Below are 22781 nucleotides of genomic sequence, written 5' to 3' on the forward strand. Positions count from 1 at the left end.
GCAAAATAATCCATGAGGAGGAAATAAAAATCAACAATGCAAATCACCAGAGGGAGGTATTACACTAAAGGAAAAAAACAATCAAAGGAGAAACCAAGTCAAATTAAATTACCAAAAATTAACAAAAATATCCAGAAATACAAATCATGTCTCAATAATAACCCTGAATGTTAATGGCCTAAACTTAACAATCAAAAGACATAGAATGGCAGATTGGGTTTTAAAAAGGCATCAACAATATGCTGCCTTCAAGAGACTCATCTCATAAGAAAAGACATCCACAGACTGAAGGTGAAAGGTTGGGGAAAAACATACCACTCACATGGACTGCAGAAACAAGCAGGGGTTTCCATCCTCATATCAAATAAAGTGGACTTCAAGACAAAATTAATCAAAAGGGATAAAGAAGGATATTTCATACTGCTCAAGGGAACCAGACATCAACAGCACATAACAATTATACAACTCTTGTCAAGTTCAAGAGTCAAATAGACCACAACACAATGATTTTGGGTGACTTTGACACACCTCTTTCATCACTGGATAGATCTTCCAAGCAAAAGCTGAACAACAACAAAAAAAAACATACAACTCAATGAAACCATTATAAAATTAGATTTAATTGACATGTATAGGATATTTCATCCATCAATGAGCAAAAACACTTTCTTCTCATCAGCACATAGATACTTCTCTAAAAAAGACATATATTATGCCACAAAGAAACTCTTAGCAAATACAAAAAAGTAGAGATACTACCCTGTATTTTTTCAGATCATAATGGAATGAAATTAGACATTAATGATAAAATTAAAATAAGAGCTTATACAACACCTGGAGACTAAATAATATGCTATTGAATGAACAATAGGTGCAAAAGACATTAAAGAGGAGATTTTTAAAAATTGAAAGGTAAATGAGAACACTGATACAACATATCAAAATCTCTTGGATACTATGAAGGCAGTACTAAAAGGAAGGTTCATTGCATGGAGTTCATTCCTTAAAAGAAGAAAAAGTCAATAAATCAATGACCTAACATTACATATCAAAGCACTAGAAAAAGAAGAACACATCAACACCAAAATCAGTAAAAGACAAGAAATAATTAACATTAGAGCTGAAATCAATGAAATTGAAACAAAAGAAACAATTGAAAAATTGACAAAGCAAAAAGTTGGTTCTTCGAAAAAGTAAATAAAATTAATAAACCTTTAGCCATGCTAATAAAGAGAAGAGAGTATTAATATCTGTAATGAAAAGGGAAATATCATGCCACACACTACAGAAAAACAGAAGATAATTAGGAAATAGTTTGAAAATTTGTAAGACCAATATCTCTAATGAGCATAGATGGAAATATTCTCAATAAAATTCTAGCAAATTGAATACAAAAGCATGTCAAGAAGATAGTGCACTACAACCAAGTGGGTTTCATCCCACTGATACAAGGTTGGCTCAGCATATGAAAATTAATAATGTAATTCATCACATCAATAGACTTAAAGATAAGAATCATGTGATCATCTCAATAGATGCAGATAAAATATTTGACAAAATACAGCACCACATCATGTTCAAAACACTATAAAAACTAAGAATAGCAGGTACTTATCTCAACATTATAAAAGCTATCTATGCCAAGCCCCAGGCCAATATCATTCCAAATGGAGAAAAATTGAAAGCATTTCCTCTAAAAACTAGAACAAAACAGGGATGCCCTCTTGCACTACTTTTATTTAACATTGTTCTTGAAAGTCTAGCCAGAGCAATTAGACAGACTAAAGAAATTCAAGGGATATGGATGGGAAAAGAAGAACTGAAATTAGCATTATTTGCCAATGATATGATTCTATACATAGAAGATCCAAAAATTTCCACCAGAAAACTTCTAGAATTAGTGAATAAATTCAGCAAGTTAGCAGGATATAAAATCAACATCCATAAATCAAAGGCATTTCTATATATCAGTGACAAATCCTCAGAAAGGAAAATGAGGAAAACTACCCCACTTACAATAGCTTCAAAAAATAAAGTACTTGGGAATCAACTTAACAAAAGATGTAAAAGACCTCTACAAAAAACAACAACAACAACAAAAAAAAAACTACAGAATGCTAAAGAAAGAAATTAAAGAAGATCTTAGAAGATGGAAAGATCTCACTTGTACTTGGATAGGCAGAATTAATAGCATCAAAATGACCATGCTACCAAAAGCATTATACAGATTTAAAGCAATTCTAATCAAAATCCCAATTAACATTCCTCATAGAGGGGAAAGGGAAAAATAATACAAGGGGGAGAGATGAATTACAGTAGAGGGGGTAGAGAAAGAAGAGGGGAGGGGAGGGGAGGGGGGATAGTAGAGGATAGAGGATAGGAAAGGCAGCAGAATACAACAGACACTAGTATGGCAATATGTAAATCAGTGGAAGTGTAACTGATGTGATTCTGCAATCTGTATACGGGGTAACCCACTTGAATCAAAGTGTGAAATATGATATATCAAGAACTATGTAATGTTTTGAACAATCAACAATAAAAAAAAATCATTAAAAAAAGAAAAGGCAAAAAAAATTCCTCATAGAAATAGAAAAAGCAGTCATGAAATTCATCTGGAAAAGTAAAGGACACAAAATAGCTAAGCAATACTTAGCAAGAAGAGTAAAGCAGGTGGCATCAATATATCAGACCTTAAACTATATGAAAGAGCTATAGTAACAAAACCAGCATGGTATTGATGCCAAAATAGACTTGTAGATCAATGGGGCAGAACAGAGGTCACAGAGAAAAACCCACATAAATACAGCTATTTTATATTAGACAAAGGCACCAAAAACATGTATTGGAAAAAAAGATAGCCTCTTCAACAAAGAGTGCTGGGAAAACTGGGAATCCATATGCAATAAAGTGAAATTAAACCCCTGTCTCTCACCATTCACAAAACTCAACTCAAAGTGGATGAAGGACCGATGAATTAAACCAGAGATCCTGTAATAAAGAAAAAGTATGCCCAAATATCCATCATGTCAGATTAGGCCCCGACTTCCTTAATAAGACTCCTATAGAGCAAGAATTAAAATCAAGAATCAATACATGGGATAGATTCAAACTCAAAAGCTTCTTCTAAGCAATAAACAATCACCGAAGTGAATAGACAGCCTACAGAATGGCAGCAAATTTTTAACCATACACACACACACACACATCAGATAGAGCAAAAATCTCTACAACATATAAAGAACTCAAAAATCTTAACACCAAAAATCCAAATAACCCAATCAATAAGTGGGCCAAAGAACTGAACAGACACTTCTCAGAAGATGATGTACAATCAATCAGCAAATATATGAAAAATACTCAATCTCTAGCAATTAGAAAAATGCAAATCAAAACAACTCTAAAATTTCATCTCACTCCAGTCAGAATGGCAGCTATCAAGAATACAAACAACAATAAGTGTTGGCGAGAATGTGGGGGGAAAGGCACACTCATACATTGCTGGTGGGACTGCCAATTGGTGCAACCAATCTGGAAAGCAGTATGGAGATTCCCGGGAAAACTGGGAATGGAATCACCATTTGACCCAGCTATCCCACTACTCAGTTTATATCCAAAGGACTTAAAAATAGCATACTATAGGGACACAGCCACATCAATATTTATAGCAGCACAATTCACAATAGCTAAATTGTGTATCCAACCTAGATCCTCTTCAGTAGATGGATGGATAAAGACAATGTGGGATATATACACAATAGAATATTACTCAGCATTAAAATAGAATAAAATCATGGCATTCACAAGTAAATGGATAGAGTTGGAGAATGTAATGCTAACTAAAGTAAACCAATCCTCCCCCCACAAAAAAAAATGACAAATGCCTTCTCCAATATCAAGATGCTGATACATAATGGGGATGGATGGGGGGACCATGGGAGGAATAAAGGAACTTTAGATAGGGCAAAGGGGAGGGCAGGGAAGGGAGGGGGAATGGGGATAGGAAAGATGATGGAATGAGACAGACATCATTACCCTAAGCATATGTATGAAAACATGAATGGTGTGATTCTACTTTGTTTTCAACCAGAGCTATAAAAAATTGTTCTCTATTTGTGTAATATGAATTGAATTTCAGTCTGCTGTCATATATAACTAATTAGAATAAATAAAATTCAAAAATTAAAAAAATATTCAGCTTGTATAATAGGTATGAACCAAGAAAAATGAATTTTATAATCTTAAACCTTTACTTAGTTATATATTATCTCACCTGTTTATTTTGGCATCACATAAATCTTTACAACAGAAATCAATATTTTTGAACACAACTTTAAATGAGCTGAAGTCTAGTCTATTTTGGAGCCATTCTAACATGGAATAAGGTGAGTAGCAGAGTTTTATCTCAGGTAAGGATGGGTTCTTGACAAATAACCCCAAAACAACATTACATCATAAACACAAATCAAACAAAGGCTAAGAGAGGTTTTAACATTCTTTTTGTAGAAAAAGTGGTAAAATGCTTCCATGTTTTATAATTTCACCTTAAACACATCAGGCTGTCCTTGCAAAAATACACTTAAATTCCTATTCCAATGTGAAGAGTAACACAAAATTGTTTATAAAACAAGTTACTTTGTCAGCTATAAAACATCAAATGACATGAATAAATACCAACCAAAATTTTTATTTGTGTACAAATCCAGGACTATGTGACAGATAATTTTGTTGGAGAAACCAACTTGGTAAAGCACTCTCCCCTAAGCTTTACATTTAACTAAGTTCAACTTTTATAGTATAATTTAGAATTCAGAGCGTACAGTAATAATAATCACAGGTCTGCATGGTTTAGCAATACTGCAAAAATTAAAAGATAACCTTAAATCTATATATACATTTAGGAAACAGTGCTAGGGATGGGAAATAGTCTTAGTCAAAACAAACAAATATAAGACAGGTTTTCAAATGACAGTGTGGCCCTTCTATGTCAGATACAATGTATAAAAGAGAGCACTTATTGGTTTTCTTGCCAGTAAACCTAGAAAAACTTTCATTTTATAAACTTTTGCATAGCACTTAGATAAGGCTCAGATAGATCTAGTTCTCAGATATATACTTATGTCTTGTCACATATACTTAAGGTGTCAATGATGTGTTTATGAACTAAAATAATAGTTGTTTATCTAACCAGTTACAAAGGAATCATTTATAAGACTTTAAAATAGGTACAAACCTTAATTCCTTTAAGAATTAGTTTTCCTAAGTAATGAAACCTAACAGATAGAAGAAAATTATCTGGATAAGAACCAATCAATATTTCAAACTTTGCTTCATACCAGTACATTAAAGTTGAAATAGCTCTGAGCTAATTATGACCAATTTAATCAAAAATAAAAAATCTTTGAGATTTACCTTCTGCAAGCCTTTCCATGACTTACCTAGACATTCACAACTTGTTTACATCACTAGTTTTGTCCTTTAATATTGGACTTTAGCACTAGAATATTACTTTATTAGACTACACATTTTCTCACCAAGAATCATTTCTTTTTACCTTCTAAATTTATACTAAAATATATTTCCATATTTATAGCTTTCTTTTTATCTTTTCTAGTTTCAGACTCTTTCTTAAATTCATTTCTGAAACAATTCTTATGAATGTTATCTGTGCATTTAATCTCAACAACAAATTTTATCCCAGGAGAAGGTTGGGCAGTCTTCCATATTAAAACAAAACAAAACAAACAAAAAGGAAGAAAAGCTGTGCCTTAATCTTTTTTTTTCTCCCAAGTTTTATTCAAGGGGTTGGAACATAGCATACTTCTGAGCCTGACCTGTCTCCCTTATCATTATCACAATGCCATCAACTTTAAGTGAGTTTTCCACTATCAATATTACCCAGAGACTCCTTTGGGGCCTTTTTCTTTAAGTAGGCATATTGATATTCAATGGAGGAGGCCCTTTATATACTTTTCTTTAGCCTTCCTTAGTGATCCCTTTGCAGAGGCTGCCTACAAAACACAGGTTGGCCTTAGTTTCTGTCTTTTTCTCTTCTGGGTGCAGTTATGTATTCCACCAGTCTCCTCAGGTATTTAGCTTGATGGGACACTTTTCCCATCAAGTAAACAAGCAATTCTGTTGTAACAAGAATTGCTTTGCCCCAGTGATGAATATCCTTTAGCCAAATGGGGTGTCCTGTCAGATCTTAAAAGGGGAGACTATTCCTGTCCCCAGGTTATAAACTGACATTGCTGACATGCACCTACCTGCCACATTATCTGCAGCCAGCAGCCTCCACTCCCCAGGGTAAAAGAGGCTAGAAGGCAGGGCAGAGGCCATGTTCTCTTTGGCCATTTTTTCATATTCAGCTTTTCTAGAATAATTTTCCCCACTTTAGGGCTGGTGTTCTTGACCCACAGTGAGATGATTTGTGGCTCCCTGGTGCCAGGCCGAGGGGCCGTGCTGGGAGTGCCAGCACTGGGTCTGAAAGATTTAAATCTTCTTTAACCCTTTATTCTGGTGTCCTGCTATTCTTGTACACCAGAGGTGGTATTTTTTCGCACCTTCAAATGAGTCCCTGACCGTTCCAGTCACTAATCATGCAACTACATAAATGCCTGAACAAACAGAATCTTTTATATACTTTATGCCTGACAGATCAGCTTCAACTTCAAGATTGTATAATAATCCAGAAAAATCATTCAAAGCTCAGATTGTGTCACAGTAAACCATCTTTTCTCTTAGATAGGCTTATAAGCATAGGTGGCCCATTCAACCAAGATCTCTCTGCTGAGGAGACTACCAGTAAGATCAACACAACATAGCCCATGCCTTAAAGGGAAAGTAGCAGATTTAAAAAAAAAAAAAAACCTGCAGACAGATGGAAACCTTTAAAATAGACAGATGTGAACATACAAATTTATTCCACTTACTTTACCTTTGAAAGACCAACTCCAACTGCAAGATTGTAAAATCACTCAGAAAGCAATTCAAAAGTCAGATTTATTTATTTTAACAACGATAAAACATGATCTTAGACAGGTTTATACCTATAGGTGGCCCTTTCTTCAACTCATTTACCTCTGACAGACTGTCTCTAATTTCATGATTGTACAAAAAGGAAACGCAGAGGGACAAGAGGATAGGAGCCCCAAAACCATGACTGACAGCTGGAAACCTTTATGTTGACCAGCAAATATCTTCCCCAAGAGACTAATTATAGGATCAATATAATGTCTTAAAAAGGCCAGTAACAGATACAAACAAAACAAAAACACAGACAACTAGAGAGAATTCCCAAACTCAAGGCCAACAAACAAATGGGAACCTGGAATAGATCAGAAGGATCCCTATGTTCTTGAGTCCCACTTAACCATGATTCCTACACCACAGGTGCCACAGATGTTCCCACAAAGAAGGACCAGATGTTCCCATGAAGAGGAGCAAATGTGTGGACCATGGGTCTCATCGTGTACTCTGGCAGACTTGCCAGATAACCAAATTGTCATAACTTACCTGAGTTCAGTTTCCTGTTTTTAAAAGTGGACCATGATGGAGCACCCTTTCTCCTAACTCTCCTGCAGTTGGTTCTCAACAAGTTTGTGGAGACATCTTGCATCATCAGCATGAAAATGGGGTTCCTTGGACAGCCAGGCCTTCCCAGGAAATCTGAAGAGGGGTCTGCTCTTGAGTCCCACATGGGGCACCAACTTTGTTACTAAAAGCTTGGTCCTTGTCCCTGATGGCAATCCAACAATGAGGACACAGTTTTGAGATAAAGGAAAAAGAAGTTCTATTGATTTGGTATCAAAAAAGAAATACAGAGGACTCCTGTCCCAAAGGCTATGATTCTTTACATCCTTTAATTTTATTTTTTTTAAAAAAGGAAAACCACAACACTACCAATTACAGGTGGATGATACTCTAACAATGTTTGAAGATGCAGGCTTCCATTGACTATGTAAAATGTGTTTCTTGTTGAAAATAATAAACAAGTGAAGCCCCTTTTGGTTGACAATTTTATTTGATCACATATCTGTGAGCAAGAAGCTTCTGTCCAAATTTTGAAAGTGTAGATTTATAGTATGCAATAACTGAGAATAAATATTAAAAATTTTAAAAAATTACTTCTTCATATTTTCTTTAGTCAAAAATATAAATACAGGTTATTTCATCTCTTCCCCACTCTGCAAAGTGTACAGTTGGGAAACTAATAAGTCAGAGCACCAACAAACACATTTGCTCTATAAATAATAAAAAATATGAGGAATAAATTCACAGGAGGCTTTTAAAATATAAATTTTTATATTTTTCTATATAAATTACTATATAAAATTAGGAGACATGTAGCATATCACCTAGATATTTGTTGCAAAATCTTGCTCCATTGTTCATAGAGGGCAATCTTTCAAGATAAATTTATTCTTTGACAATAACTTTAGAATCTGAAAAATATTATTTGTAAATTATAATCTTTCCACTGACTCTCCTACACAATATATAAAAATTCAGAACATTGAAACTCAGGTGAAAATCTGTTTTTAGTACTATGAATTGCTCTTTTTTGTGGGTGTGCTGTTCTTCTTTTTTTATTATTTCGTTATGGTTATATGTAATTTTGGGGTTCCTTTTGACATAAGTATGTAAGCATGGAGTATAATTTTATTCAGTTCAGCCCCTAATATTGCCCCAATTCCCTTTCCTCTAATCTAATGATTTTCCTTCTATTTATTTTTACTTTTTTTATAATTTATGCATTGTTGATATACATCCAGGTAAATTTTCTGTGTTATATTCATACATATACACAGGAAAGTTTGATCAGATTCATTCCACTGTTATTCCCTTTTACCCTCCCTTCTGCCACTACCCTGCCTCTACTTCTACTTCAATGATTTCTCTGCTGTTTTATGGAATTATTTACCTTTTTGGTTTTCCTTTTATTTTGGCTAGCTCATGCACATGAAAGAAAATATTCAACCCTTGATTTTCTGAGTCTGGTTTATTTTATGATCTCCAGTTTCATCCACAGCTGAAAGCACCTTCAGAGCCAAGACACATATTCTTCAAACTTTTGAAAAAAACAAAATCTTGTTAACACTGTTCTCCTCTAATCCCAGTGTAAAATTGTAGTAAAGTTCTGGAATAGGCTTAAAATATTGTCATTAAATGTAGTAAAATTTGCTATAACATTATGTAGAGGCTGAAAAGGGAAGAAGAAAAGTTGAATAAAGAGAGAGAGAGAGAGAGAGAGAAAGACCCTGGCTCAGTGACACATGCTTGTAATTCCAGTGACTTGGGAGGCTGAGGCAGGAGGATCATTAGTTCAAACCCAGCCTTAGCAATTTAAAGAGGCCCTAAGTAACTCAGGGAGATCCTGTCTCTAATAAAATATAAAAAAGGACTGGGGATGTGGCTTGGAGGTTAAGTGCTCCTGGGTTCAAACCCTGGTACCAAAAAGAAAAAAAGAAAAACATACACATTGTGCTCCTCCTTTAGGAATTTTTTTTTTTTTTTAAGCAGGGTGAAGTTTGCTGGAGATCAGACCCAGGGACTTAAGTATGCTAAGCAAGCATTTTACCACTGAACTACAAAACATCCCCCAAATTGTGTTTTTATAAATCAAAGCATATAGAAAACACAGAAAATGTTAAAGGTCTTCTGAAAAATTAATATTATTCTCTAAAAATGGACATAAGCTAATTATTTCTTACATATTTTATTTGAAAAACTTTGAGGCCAGAGATAATCAGATTTTGGTATCAACTTGACTGAATTAAGGAATATCCAGAAACCTAGAAAAGCATTATGTGTTATAAGATGAATAAAAGAGGCTTTCTGGTATAGCTGGAAAAAAATTCACAGCACACTGGACCTTCAAGTTGTAGCCCTGACATGAGGAAGAGCTACAGCTACCGGCCGGATTCTGCTTGGTGTCCTGATGTCTTCATTCATAGAATGGAAAAGGATAGAAGGCTATTAAAATCTTTTCAACACCCAAATAAAAAAAAAAGCATAGAGGAAAGAATGATGTAGAAAAATTAAAAGGTAAAGCAAATGTTTGAAGTTCATTGTGTTCATTTTCTTATTGAATTTCAGAGGTTGTTGAAAAGTTAGTTTTGTATTTCTAACCTCCATTTTGCCAAATATCTTTATTCTTTATTTTTTTCTATTCTATCTCCTATATGCTTGATATTTTCAGTTTTTAAATTCTCCTAATTTTAATTCCAATTTTATCTTGATTTTCTGTTTTTCTCTTTCCCTTACCCATTCCATAATTCATTTTTGTCTCATTATCTTTCTTCAACATTTTCTTTTGTCTCAATCCTATATCCTCTCCATTCTTTTAAAACTTTTAACCCATATATCTCCATTTATATCTCTTTTCATTTGCCTTTATCTGTATTTTTTCTTTCTCTAGTTATTCATTATTATTAGACCATTTTTTGTTCTTTCTTTGCTTTTTATCTCTTGTGCAGTTTCAGCATAGTTTTTTTTTAGTGACCTTTAACACAGCAGTAAATAATTCGTGTGCATGTGTGTGTGTGTATGTTTATGCATGAACTTAGAATTACTTAGTGAATAGTAATGGGGTGGAATGGGGTTGAAGGAGACACCAAAGAATGTATTCATAGAAGATGAAACACTTTACTTATTTCTATCCCTGGGGAGGTTAACCAGAAAGTTTCTTTTCTAGTGCCCATTTAATAAATATAAGTCATATACATATGTTTCCTATATAAAAATATCCTGAATCAGTTGGAAAAAGAAAGAAAGAAAGAAAGAAAGAAAGAAAGAAAGAAAGAAAGAAAGAAAGAAAGAAAGAAAGAAAGAAAGAAAGAAAAGCATTATGTGGCATATGTCTGTGAGTGTGTTTCCATAGGTGGTTAGCATGTGACTCTGAATGGACCAAGTGGGAAAGAGCAGTCTTCAGTGTTGATAAGCTCCATGCAACAAGCTGGGATCTTAAAAAGAATAATTACAAGTGACGAATCAGTATATCCCTTTAGAGCTGTGACATACTCTGTCTTCCCCCCCCCCCAGTGGTCAGCAACCATTGCAAAAAGTGATTTATGTAGATATAATTTGAAGAGTCAGCCCGTGGGAGGACAACCTGGTTCCTTCGAAGGGCAAGGACCATCCCTGCAGCCTCTGCTGAACTGGTGGTTTACAACGGATGCCAAACCATCCCTGGGAGCCCCAGCTGACCCGGTTCCTGGGCCTCCCTATCCGGGGCAGCCTGGGAAGGCGCTGCTGCCCTTGGGTGGAGACAAGACTCAGGGGCCGCCTTCTACAGAAGAAATACGTGAGTCAGGAAGCCTCATGTACGAGGTCCTTAGGACAGTACAAGGGCAGGAGCTCTGGTCTCCTGGAGGAGGTGGGCAGGGCAAAGGGTGGACCATCCAGCAGAAGCTACAGGGGGAGGAAAGAGATGGGGCGGGGTGCGGGGGTGCTGGGGATGTGCAAGGGACCCAGGTAAGTGACAGAGGACTTGGCCGGACAGAGGAGGGGAGGCAAGATGGGGGGAGGGGAACTGAGCCCAGGTGGCGAAGGCTCCTCACAGAGCAGAGCCTGCAGAGACCCTGTGGTTTGGCAGCGCAGGAGGGGATGGCTGCAGGCCCTGCCCTGGTCCTCATGGAGCTCGGTCCAGCGGCGCCCGCTCTGGACGTGCCACTTGCCCTTATAAAGGGTTCCAAAGGAGCCCGACCCAATGCGGGTGGAGAGCATGACCTCGCTGGCTTGGATTTCCCAGTAATAGCTTGAATCTCTCTGTCCCCGTGGCCTAATCTTGTTTTTCTCCTGGGTCCCAGATCCTGGAGCCCGCTCTCTCTGTGCCGGCACCGGGGTCTTGGGCTGGGACCAGCCTGTGGGGCTCAGGTTGTTGGGGCTGCCGGACGGGGCTGAGGGCGAGGCTGATTCACTGTGACTTTGAATGGCATCCTCAATCATCCTGCTGTCCACGGGCAGGGTGGTGCTGACCATGTGGACATTCGGTGTGGATGTTGATCTCTGCCGCTGGGACAGGGAGCCCTCAGAGGCGGGACTGGCGGTGTTGAAGGTGAAGGCGTGGGGCGTGGAGTATCTGTGCTGGGCACTGACAGGGATCCGGGAAACAGACTCTCCCATCCGACGCATCGTCAAGGAGGGCAGCGCCGGGGCCTCGCTCTCGCCAAAGGTGGAATTTGGAAACAACAGGAGCTGCCGGATGTTGCTCCAGTCCACACACATGGTGGGGACTTTGGTGCTACAGTGCTCGTGGAATTTGTAGCCACAAGTCTGACACCGAAATCCGTTTAACAGGAACTTCTGACAGATGTCACAGAAGGCAAGCTTCAGGAACGTCTTCGGAGCAAAGTTGTGTGGTGAGGGGCACATGGTCCAGGAAGTCCACCTGCAGCTCCTCTCCGATCAAGGAGCGGCGTGCGTATTCCAATCTAAACATGCTTTTTCACCTTTGTGTTCCTGGAGAAGTCGGAACACGGCGCAGCACTCGGGCTGCAGGCCTCTGACCTTGAGCGCCTTCATGAGGCAGTCGTGCAAGCTCATGCCATTCCGCACGTTGACCACTGTTCTCTGCTTGTTCGGCAAGAAAACCCGGATAGTGGGATAGTGCTGCTGGCCTTGGAAGAGTCTGTGAGCTTGCCGTCGTCCGACGCCCGGCGCTGGTAGCCAAACTGCTGGCCTATGGTGGGGGAGATGCAGCTGGAGCCGTCCTCTGTCCTCTAACATCAGAAATCCAGGCTTGCCAAGCTGTAGATGCCAGGACTTACAGCAACAACCCCCTATCTGTGTACTCATGTTTTGTGAGGTCAAACAGAGTTAAAACATTGGCTTATCATGTTCTGAGGCCTTTCAACTTGTTTTGAGTGACACTCCCAGCATCCTAGTTCTCCAGACTACAGATAGCCTGTCGTGGGACTTCTCAGCCACCATAATCATATAAGCCAATGCCCTAAAAAATCCAATCTTGTCCATCTATTGACATATTCAGGTGTTTTGTCTCTCTGGAGAACTCTGACTAATGTAATGTCCAATGTCAACAATAGTTTGTCTCCTATGAGTATTTTCTTGTATTTCTGGAACTTTATGATGATTGAGGTTTTCTGGGGAGGAAAGAATACTGTTGCTAATACAGACTTGACTGGATGTTGAAGAGTGCTGAGAACTTTAAATATGAAGATGAAACTTAGTTATATTTATTCAGCATAAAATTTTGCTAATAAGGTAAAAAATAGCTTGAATAAATATAATCCAGAGTTAGTGTTTTACATAAAACCTTCCAAACAAAAATACATTTTCACCCTCTAACCCTCTCAGGGAATATGGTCAAGCTTAGAAGTGAATGAAACTGCATTGGATATATGAGGAGACTGCAGAAAGAGCAAAGGTGTCAGTAGAAACAAAATACAAAACAAATGGGAAATTTGAACAATGTACTAATAATGAAGTCAGATCATTTATTGCTACCTTTTTATATTTGAGTTAAGGATGTCTAAGAGGAACCAGTGGTTTCTTTTTGTTTGCTCATTATAATGTAAGTAATTGCTTCCTATTTTGTTTTCCAAACTCTTGAAGGCTAACATAGTACTCCATTATACTACAGTTGTAGCATTACATATAAATAAAGTCATTATTGTTCATTTTATTTATCCAATTTCTTAGCTATGGAGATATGACACATTTCAGCAAGATAATGCAAGTAGATCAAACTATAGAAAGCATATGTAACTTCTCAAAGCAACTACACTGTTTAAATACTTACACAAAAGTTTTGTAGAACCACAACATCATCCAAATCCAAAGCCATGATTATGCCAAAAAAGGAAATGGAATTTACACACACTTTACTGATCTCAATATAATTTGTGTTATATTTCTAACACTGGAATTAACTTGATTATATAATGTCAGTTTCATAGATTGAACTAATATTTCTATTTACATAAATATTGGTTCAATCTATTTACAGAAATGCAGTTTATTCGAAAGTTAGGAATTTGTACCATCTTTTATTTTTCCTGGTAATTGAAACACAATAATATACAAAAACCCTACAGTTATTTGGATTAGGTATATCAAACTTAACCAGTCCAAAATGTTTGTAAATTTCTTCCAAATTCACTAATACAAGAGAAAAATCCGGGGTGGTGGAGTAGAAAATATAGAAGGACAAATTGAACACAATTTTCTTATTCATATATGAATGCACAACCAGTGTAACTCCACATCATGTACAAACTCAAGAATGGGAAGTTATACTTCACATATGTATATCAAAATACACCCCACTGTCACATATTTCTTAAAACAAGAAATAAATTAAAAAAAGAGAAAAGACAGAAAATGGTTTAAAATTCATTTTTTTTCAATATTTGAAACACTGTTACATGGCAAATAATTCATGATTGTGGTGTAATGAAACATGAGCTTTCAGGCTGAAGGACATCCTCATCAGGTGGGATGCCAATGAGAGTAGAGCTGTGCTCACCCTGGACAAAGACCTTTAGACTGCCTTTCACAGTTATCTATTTCCCCAGAGAAACTTTAAAAGCTGTCATTCAATAAGTAAAATAATTAATATCTTATATATAGTCATTTCCTGATGAAAGAATCTTGATTTCTCTTTTGTGGTCTCTCACTAGTCTTTAAAAACATTTTCATTTGGGTAAAAAGAAGCTTGCAAATAAGACACTATTTTGATTACGAAAGTAATGCACACATATTTTCAAACACACATTAAGCAATATACATTACTAGTATGAAACTAACCAGTTCCCAGTTAAGCTCAGGGGTTGAAAGAAAATTAAGAAATGATAGTCAATTAGCCTTGAATCAAACATCTCTCTATATAATCTCTGATCCTGCTATCTACCTGAGGAACACTGAGCAAGAACATTATGATATATTTGTAACTTTTTAACCATATTCCCTGTACTTTCAAATCTCCAGCCCCTTCCAATTTACTTACCACACAGCACAGGAAAAGTTTCTAGAATTAAGGACCATTTGCAACCTTATTTGCATACAGTTCTCAACAGCCTATTCTGCTATTCCTCTATAACCAAACAAGTTGCTGTTTAATTTTTCAATTTGCCCTATGGTCATGATCACCTCTTGCAGAATATGTTTCTCCAAAATTATTTTAAATATTAGAAACTGAAGGTGTTATTTTGCTCCTTTCCCATATGAATTCCACCCGATATATACAGGGTTGGGGAGCAACCTAAAGGGAGAGAGGAGTATTAGTAACTCTACAAAGCTACCTGAACATGGGCAAGCTCTTCGAGACAGCATTGTGGACCCCAGTTGGTCCCAGCCCTAGGAAGAAGACTGGAAATTCTCAGAGAAATCACTTATATATGCTCATATTAATTTTGAAGACTAGAATTTCTTGTATTTGTTGATACTATGTGTTGTTTTAAACTCTTCATGATTTGCTTTTGTGACTCCCTGAAACCCATATCAAGGAATCTTTTTTAACAATGCATATATAGAGATCATTTAAAAATTCTTACTTTCTTCTTTTCAGTGTGTCAATCTTGAACTTGTCCTGCCATGCAATCCCCAATTCAGTTAAAGCTATTATTCTCTTTTCTTATCATATAAAAATGAGTGATTTTTCACTAACTATGTTAATCCTATTTTTAAGGGTCTATTTATACCTCTATTCTCATTTTCTTACACTGAGCACAAATAGTTCATGGTACTACTTTTCCCTTAAATACAAATCTATCACTAAAAATATCTGGTGATTTCACTAAGTATTTTGTTGTAAGTGTATGAAATATATCTAATTTATTATGAACTGCTTTCATTTTTTTGTATAATTTGTATGATGCTAGGCCATTATTAAAATCAATCTTCTAAAAAATGTGTTTAGTATTCTCCACGGAGTAGTCAAGCAAGGTGGCTACTCCAGTACCTGGGTGTCAGGGGACTCTTTCTTAAAAGTGTCCCTTCTGATAGGTTGGGGTCAGTGGTACTGACCCAGAAATGTGCTCTAACATGAGTCCAGGACTCCTGTGAGCCTAGTCTCTGTTTCTCTTTTTTCAATTACCTAATGCTCACAGAGGGTGTAAATATCCCTCAAAGCATTGAAACTATCAGATGCCTCAGATCTGTACTTTGCCCCTGTTCCAGGTGGGCTGCCTAGTGAATGATTAATTGAGTGTGGTAATTGTTTCCAGGATTAAATTATATTGAGCCACCGAAAGGTATTTCCTTGTTGATTTCAGCTGAGTTAAATAGGTTTAAAAACAAGGGGACCCCACAAAAAGCAGTTTTTAGAGGTTTGTGATCTCTAGGGGAAATCAAGAATATATTATCCCTAAAATTATTTTCTGAATAAAAAATGTGGAGTTTCATTTTTTTTTGGCATAAGAATGAAGCACTATGTCAGAGAAGGTTGAGAATAACTATATCAGACTAAGAGTAAGGAGACATTATTTCTAATTTTGGCAATCTTACCAGAAATTTCAGGAGAAATCAGAGAACACAGAAGAAATTTCTGACTTTCATGTCTTTAAGGTGAATGTAATCATGACTCTCAATTTCATATCAGGAGTCCCATCGATTTCCTTTGTAAATGATTCAGCTCTTTTGGAAATTGACCGAGCACTCGCTACTAGGTACAAGATTAACATCTGCATAGTTCATCTATTAGACTGTAATCTCCTGTTTGGGGATTCCTACATGAAATTTATAATTTGCATATGTGCCAAATCAATGAGCACAATCTACTGTGGAGCAATGTAGAGAAAGAAAAGCAAAGAAATTCCCACAAAAGCAAATCATGAAGAGTTTAAAACAACATACAGTATCAAAAGATACAAGAAATTCTAGTCTTCAAAATTAATATGAACATATATAAAGGACTCTGTGTTTATTCTTATTAAGTGGTTCAGTTAGAAATCAGATGATATTTAATACTCTTTTAATCATTGAAATGTTATGATTCTACTTAAGTTCCAATGCATTTACTGCACAGTAAGACCTTCTTCTTTTGTAATTACAGTTGTGGATTAAATTCATATCCATTCATGATATGTCCATTCTAAGAATTTCTCTTTAAGCCAAGCTGGAACCTCAGAAGAAAATTGTTAAGGGTGAAGCTAACTTCAACCAAGGTATAAGTATTAAAGGAATAGCCCTCCTTCCAGCAATCAATCATGAAAGTTCCCCCCAAATTAATTAGAGATAAAAATTCATATATTTTATGTTTTTAGTATTCTGTTGTGAGGAGAGAATGTCTCTAGTAAGCATGTTAAGTACTATTTACAACAATGATAATAATGGTAATAGCAGTTTTCACATCCTAAGCAATACTTTGTAATGGACAATATTATATGTGTGTGTATACATTTAATTCTTATAATCATGCTATGAAATATGTACCATAGTTATCCCATAAGAGAAGTCTAAAGCAGAGAATTGGCAATTACTGGTGCATGTAAGTGGTTTTTGTTTCCTGTAGGAGAAAACTTAAATATCCATCAAAACATTCAACTTGGGATAATTGTAATCTACCTAATGTTGCTGGCATTTCACCTAGAAAATGTATTATTACCAATTTCAAATTTAAGTCTGGAGACTCCAACATATCATAGAACACATCATACAAGAAAAAATATCAAATTTGGGATTAGAGTTCTTATTTCTCCTATTTATTGGCTCTATGATCTTGAGGCATTAACCTTTCCAATCCTGTAGAATAGATATATAACAGTTTTCTCTAACAAAGATAAAATTTCACCATATAAGATATGTGAAATTATTTTGTAAACTGCAAAGTGCAAAGCAAATATTAATAATGTCTATTTCTGGCCTTTTGATCTTATCTATACATTTATTTCTAGTACTTTCAGTATTTTTGCATTTCCTCAAATTTGGCATATTTAATGTCAGACTCTTCTAGTAACTTATTTAACAAATATGTGTGAATTAATCACATTAATTAATTAATCCAAATTAATCATTCAATGGATTTCTTTATTTCTTGAACCGAACCTTTACTTAAAGGGAGTTAATATTTGGCAAAGAACTATCTGTGTAATACAATCTCTGGGAGCCGGGAAAGATTTCTCTTAAAAAAAATTATAATAATAGAGCTACAACCTGAAAGAATTTAAAGGATGCTTAATAGTTATGAGGAAGCTAACTATGAAGCTGTGGAGTTAGGGGAGAAGGACAGAACAATCCAGGCAGAGTCCAGAGCCTATGAAGTTCCCAGAGGAAGAATGAATTTTCACTAAGAAATGTTAGGAAGCAGTGTGATTGGAACATTGTCTTCAGGGAGGAGAGTTATCATTTGCTTGAGAAATACAAGGTACTATGGGTAGCAAAGAACATTCTGAAGAGTGGAGTTGATAGGAGGAGAGTCTAATTAAACAGACGAGGTCCTCAAATGAAGAGGCACGATGGGTGAGTTGGAGGCTGGCTCTTAACAAATCTTGAGAACCATCCATATAGAAGTAAAGTTCTCCTACAAAGAGTTTCCCTGAGCTGAGAGATCCCGTTAAGGAGTAGCAGCATGTGGATAAATAACCAACAACATCTGAACCCAACCCAAAACAGAAGAAAATTCTGAATCCTGGAGGAGAGCATGTGGTCATTATATCTAAACAGTTTACCACCAGGCAGAAGACAAGTTTACCTCAAAAATGGAAGTAATTTTCCAAGAACAATATCACTTCAGTAAGTAATACGATCTAACAGCCCACAATGTGATCAGTGTGCATAAATATATAATTATATTTGTGTAATTTATAAATTCAGACATGTCAAAATTTTGCCCTTGGCTTAAAATTACAATGAAATGAACTTAGGTTGAATTTATTTTTGTGCAATTTGAAATCAAGGTTGAAATCCCAACCAGGAATTTAATACTCTAATGAAGACTAGATTTTTCTTAGTCTGAGTCATAGATTATTAACTTTAAAATGACAGCTTCCTATTAAAGGTAAATGAGACATCATCTTGAATGGGGATTAAGAAATATTTTCCAGGCAAAAAGGATTGGCTTATATTGTGTTCTTATATTATGACCTTTGGACACCAGTAAATTATTAAGCAAACATAAAGAGGACAAATATCAAAGAGCAAGCAAAAATCCAGCTATAGCAACATCCAAATTAATTACTAAATGGATTTCTTTATTTCTTGGACCTTTACTTAAAGGGAGTTAATATTTGGCAAAGAACTACCTACTTAAAGTACAATGAATCAGGAGGCTAAAGCAGCCATCAGTTGACCTTTGAGAGAACAAGAAGAGCTTAGTGGAGGTACATGCACAGAAGGATTAATGAGTCCTTGGCTTGGGTTTGCATCATTCTGTGGTACAGATGGTGATATTGTGTGAAGTTGGAACCAAGCCCAGTGAAGAACAAGATGTCAATTGTTTTATACCCAAGGTTATTTTGACAAAGTAAAATCTGGGATTTAGTTGTTTCAATAGTGTAGCTGAAAATTCCTTAAACTAAAATAGAAAAATAAAAGTTATAAGAATAATTCTCTTCCTTATATCATATTTCCTTACTAAACAAATATTGTCATTCTCCAACCACCAATATCCACATTTGTCTTCCTGTTTTCTTTTATTATTGCCTTCCGTGGGAATGTGAATCAACCTCATCTCCATTCTACTAGATCCAATATTTCATTCCAAGTCAGCTCAAAGTGTGTCACACTCATAGCTTTATCTTATTAATTGTATCCAACTTTTTATTCCTTTGTGCTTTTTCAAATATTTTTCTTTACTCATGTACTAAATATGCATTCAAGATAAGTTCTAAAGAGTGGAAATATATGGAAAAGCAAATGCATGTTTCCAAAGGTCAAAAATATTACTGATTAGAAGGAAGATGAATAACTTAAAAAGCAACATTTAAAAATATGGATTTACACATGTATACAAAATGAATGTGAGCATAGGAAAGACTTCAAATCTTCCTACAGGAGCTGTGGAAGGCCACTGTAAACGGTATTAATTAAACTGAGTTATAAACTAAAATTAGGAGTTTACGAGAAAGAGAATTAAAGACAGAGTTGTCCCTGAACCAGGTGCAAAAGCAAGGAGGCAAAGGAGAAGGAATTGGGAGGGACTGGACCATAGAATAGATAAGGTCTGAAAGACTTAAAGTATAATGCATGTTCTTTCTTCACAAAGAAAACTTTTTTCCTTTAGGATAAATATTCAGCCCATATCATAACAATACAAAAGAGATTCTGACAATTAAGATAATAGTTTTCTTGTTTTTGGCACCAGGGATTGAACCTAGGAGTGTTTAACCACTGAGCCACATCTCAGTCTCCTTTATATGTACACACATACATATATATATATATATGTATATATATGGAGGAGAGAGAGAGAGGTTCTTGCTAAGTTGCTTAAGACCTCACTAAGTTGCAGAGGCTGGCTTTGAACTTGCAATCCCCCTGCAGCTCCCTCCCCAGCCGCTGGTATTAGTGGCATGAGTCACTACGCTCAGCTTGATCAGAACATATCTAAGGCATAGAACAGTAGCTGTGTTTAGGAGGGCACTGCTGTGCAAAGCTCAGATTTATCTGTTGCCTATTGAGGGAAAGTCTACGTTGGCCCTGAAGGCAGTGGACAGAATGGCTTTGAAGAAGAACAAGGGCAACTTGAAGAGATAAGAGCAGTGGCAGTCAGACAACTGTCATTTTTAATAACTGGTGAATAATATTAATGTGACTAATAAAAAATATAATGATATAAGAATACATATTAAAGGGTCCAGATAGAGGAAAAGAGAAACATATGTCCCTGGTTGACACAATGGAGGAGACTCTAGAGTTCTTAAGATGCTTCAGACTTTTACATAACATTGGGAATCCCTGGAAATGCCTATTTCATGCAGCCTAACACCATCTACTTACCCTTAGATTCCAATCAGAAAGACTATGAGTTAATAGGATCTAAGGGGGATAATGTTGAGGTAAATAGTGGAGATTTTCAGACAGAAGTGACCAAAAAAAGGAAAAGTTCTCATGATAGTGGTCTATATTATTTTTTATGTGAAACAAAGAGAACCACCCCTTAATAAAATACTACTCCAGAAAATTGATCTTTCATGATTTAATTTTCCTTTTAAGGAAAAAAGAATATCAATTGTCTGCAACTTTTACACTGAACAGAAAGTTTCTTGTTCTCTAACATTTTCCACATTATCTGATTCGAAAATTTACTTTTATAAAACACCTGCTTTCAAACACTCTGACAACTACCAGCTCAATAGGTGACTTAACTAGCCATAATCGAAGGACAAGAAAAAAATAAATAAAACCATGAATTATTTGGCCTATCCCCCAGCCAATGCATCTTTACCATCCATACTACACTAGTCTACTGTCGATGAGATTTTTGAACAGTTTTGTTGTCTCGCAAGAAAAGTTCAGACATAATAAATGTGCACCATCAATAAGTTAATGGGTGAGCTACTGTACAAGCCCACTTAGATTTTTCTGAGTTCCTTTAAAATTTCATCATACATGTCATATTAAGAATACATAATCATGAAAGTCTTTACAAAGTATTGCATTGTTAGAACCTATGAATTTCTTTTTTTAAAAGAGAGATAAAGAGAGAGAGAGAATTTTTTAATATTTATTTTTTTAGTTTTCGGTGGACACAACATCTTTATTTTATTTTTATGTGGTGCTGAGGATCGAACCCAGAGTCCCGCGCATGCCAGGTGAGCGCATTACCAGTTGAGCCACATCCCCAGCCCCAACCTATGAATTTCTTTAGCGGAGATTGCACTAAGTAACAGTGCACCTACATCCTCTAATGAACAGGAAAGCATATGGTAAAGCTATCCCTCTTCCCCTGCTTGCTATTATTCAGCCTGAGTATTTCTGTCTTCCTCAGTATCTTCAAGGATATAGAAAAGAGTCATTTATTAGCAATAAATAATTATCTGGTTCCTCATCTTCATTTGTAAGATATTAAGCTCAATTTCCTAGATAGAACTAGAAAGCATATGTAAAGCTTGAGACCAGCATATTAATAGCAATAATGACATCACCATAGTTCTCCTGAGTTCTATCTTGATAAGATTTTTTAATTGCAGCTATTAATAGAACATAGTTATGTTGTTGTAAAAAGAATATGTTTTGCTAACATACATATTTTTGCACAAATAAACCAAACTTTGAAACATCAGTCATCTTCACATTAGATTCAAAATTCTGAGTTGTAAGCAGAGGGGGATGAGAAAATAAATGTAGATGAGCAACTAGTAGGTGGAGTATGATTTGTGGCACAAGGAGCAGAAAGAAATCATGGTGATAAAGAAATGAAATACATGTCCTATAAAAATAATTTTAGCTGAGACATATCTGTTCCTCATCCAAGGAAGCAATTTAGTACTTACCAATTATTCTCAAGAAACATACAATCTTGTGTCCTCAAGGTTGATTCTAAAGCAAATTCTCTTACCCATTAGCATATACTATATCACCCCTAATACTTAAAGACTTGTAACATAATCAGTTAAAAAATTACCATTGTATGTAGTAACTCAAACAACCTTCAACTTTTAAAATATACCAATGACTTTAAAAAATTAGTATTTGATTCTTTATAGTAACTAGTCATAGGCAAGGGAGATATGTAAAGTGACATGTATGCAGAGGGTTTAAAAGATATTTTATTTTATAGATATAAATCTCATGGCATACATCCATTTAACTCCCAATTAGTTGATTTCCATAGATTGAAATTACTGTATTTATCATGTGTGATCACTGATCTGTTTATT

The 22781-nt window shown here is 35.8% G+C and overlaps 1 pseudogene; it reads right to left on the reverse strand.

Annotated features, from left to right (window-relative positions):
* Positions 1–11070: 11070 nt before the first annotated feature.
* On the reverse strand, positions 11071–13807 carry LOC113191220 (RAF proto-oncogene serine/threonine-protein kinase pseudogene; annotated as a pseudogene).
* Between the last annotated feature and the right edge of the window lie 8974 nt (positions 13808–22781).

This window comes from Urocitellus parryii, chromosome 8 (assembly GCF_045843805.1).
Source record: "Urocitellus parryii isolate mUroPar1 chromosome 8, mUroPar1.hap1, whole genome shotgun sequence".
Taxonomy (NCBI): Eukaryota; Metazoa; Chordata; class Mammalia; order Rodentia; family Sciuridae; genus Urocitellus; species Urocitellus parryii.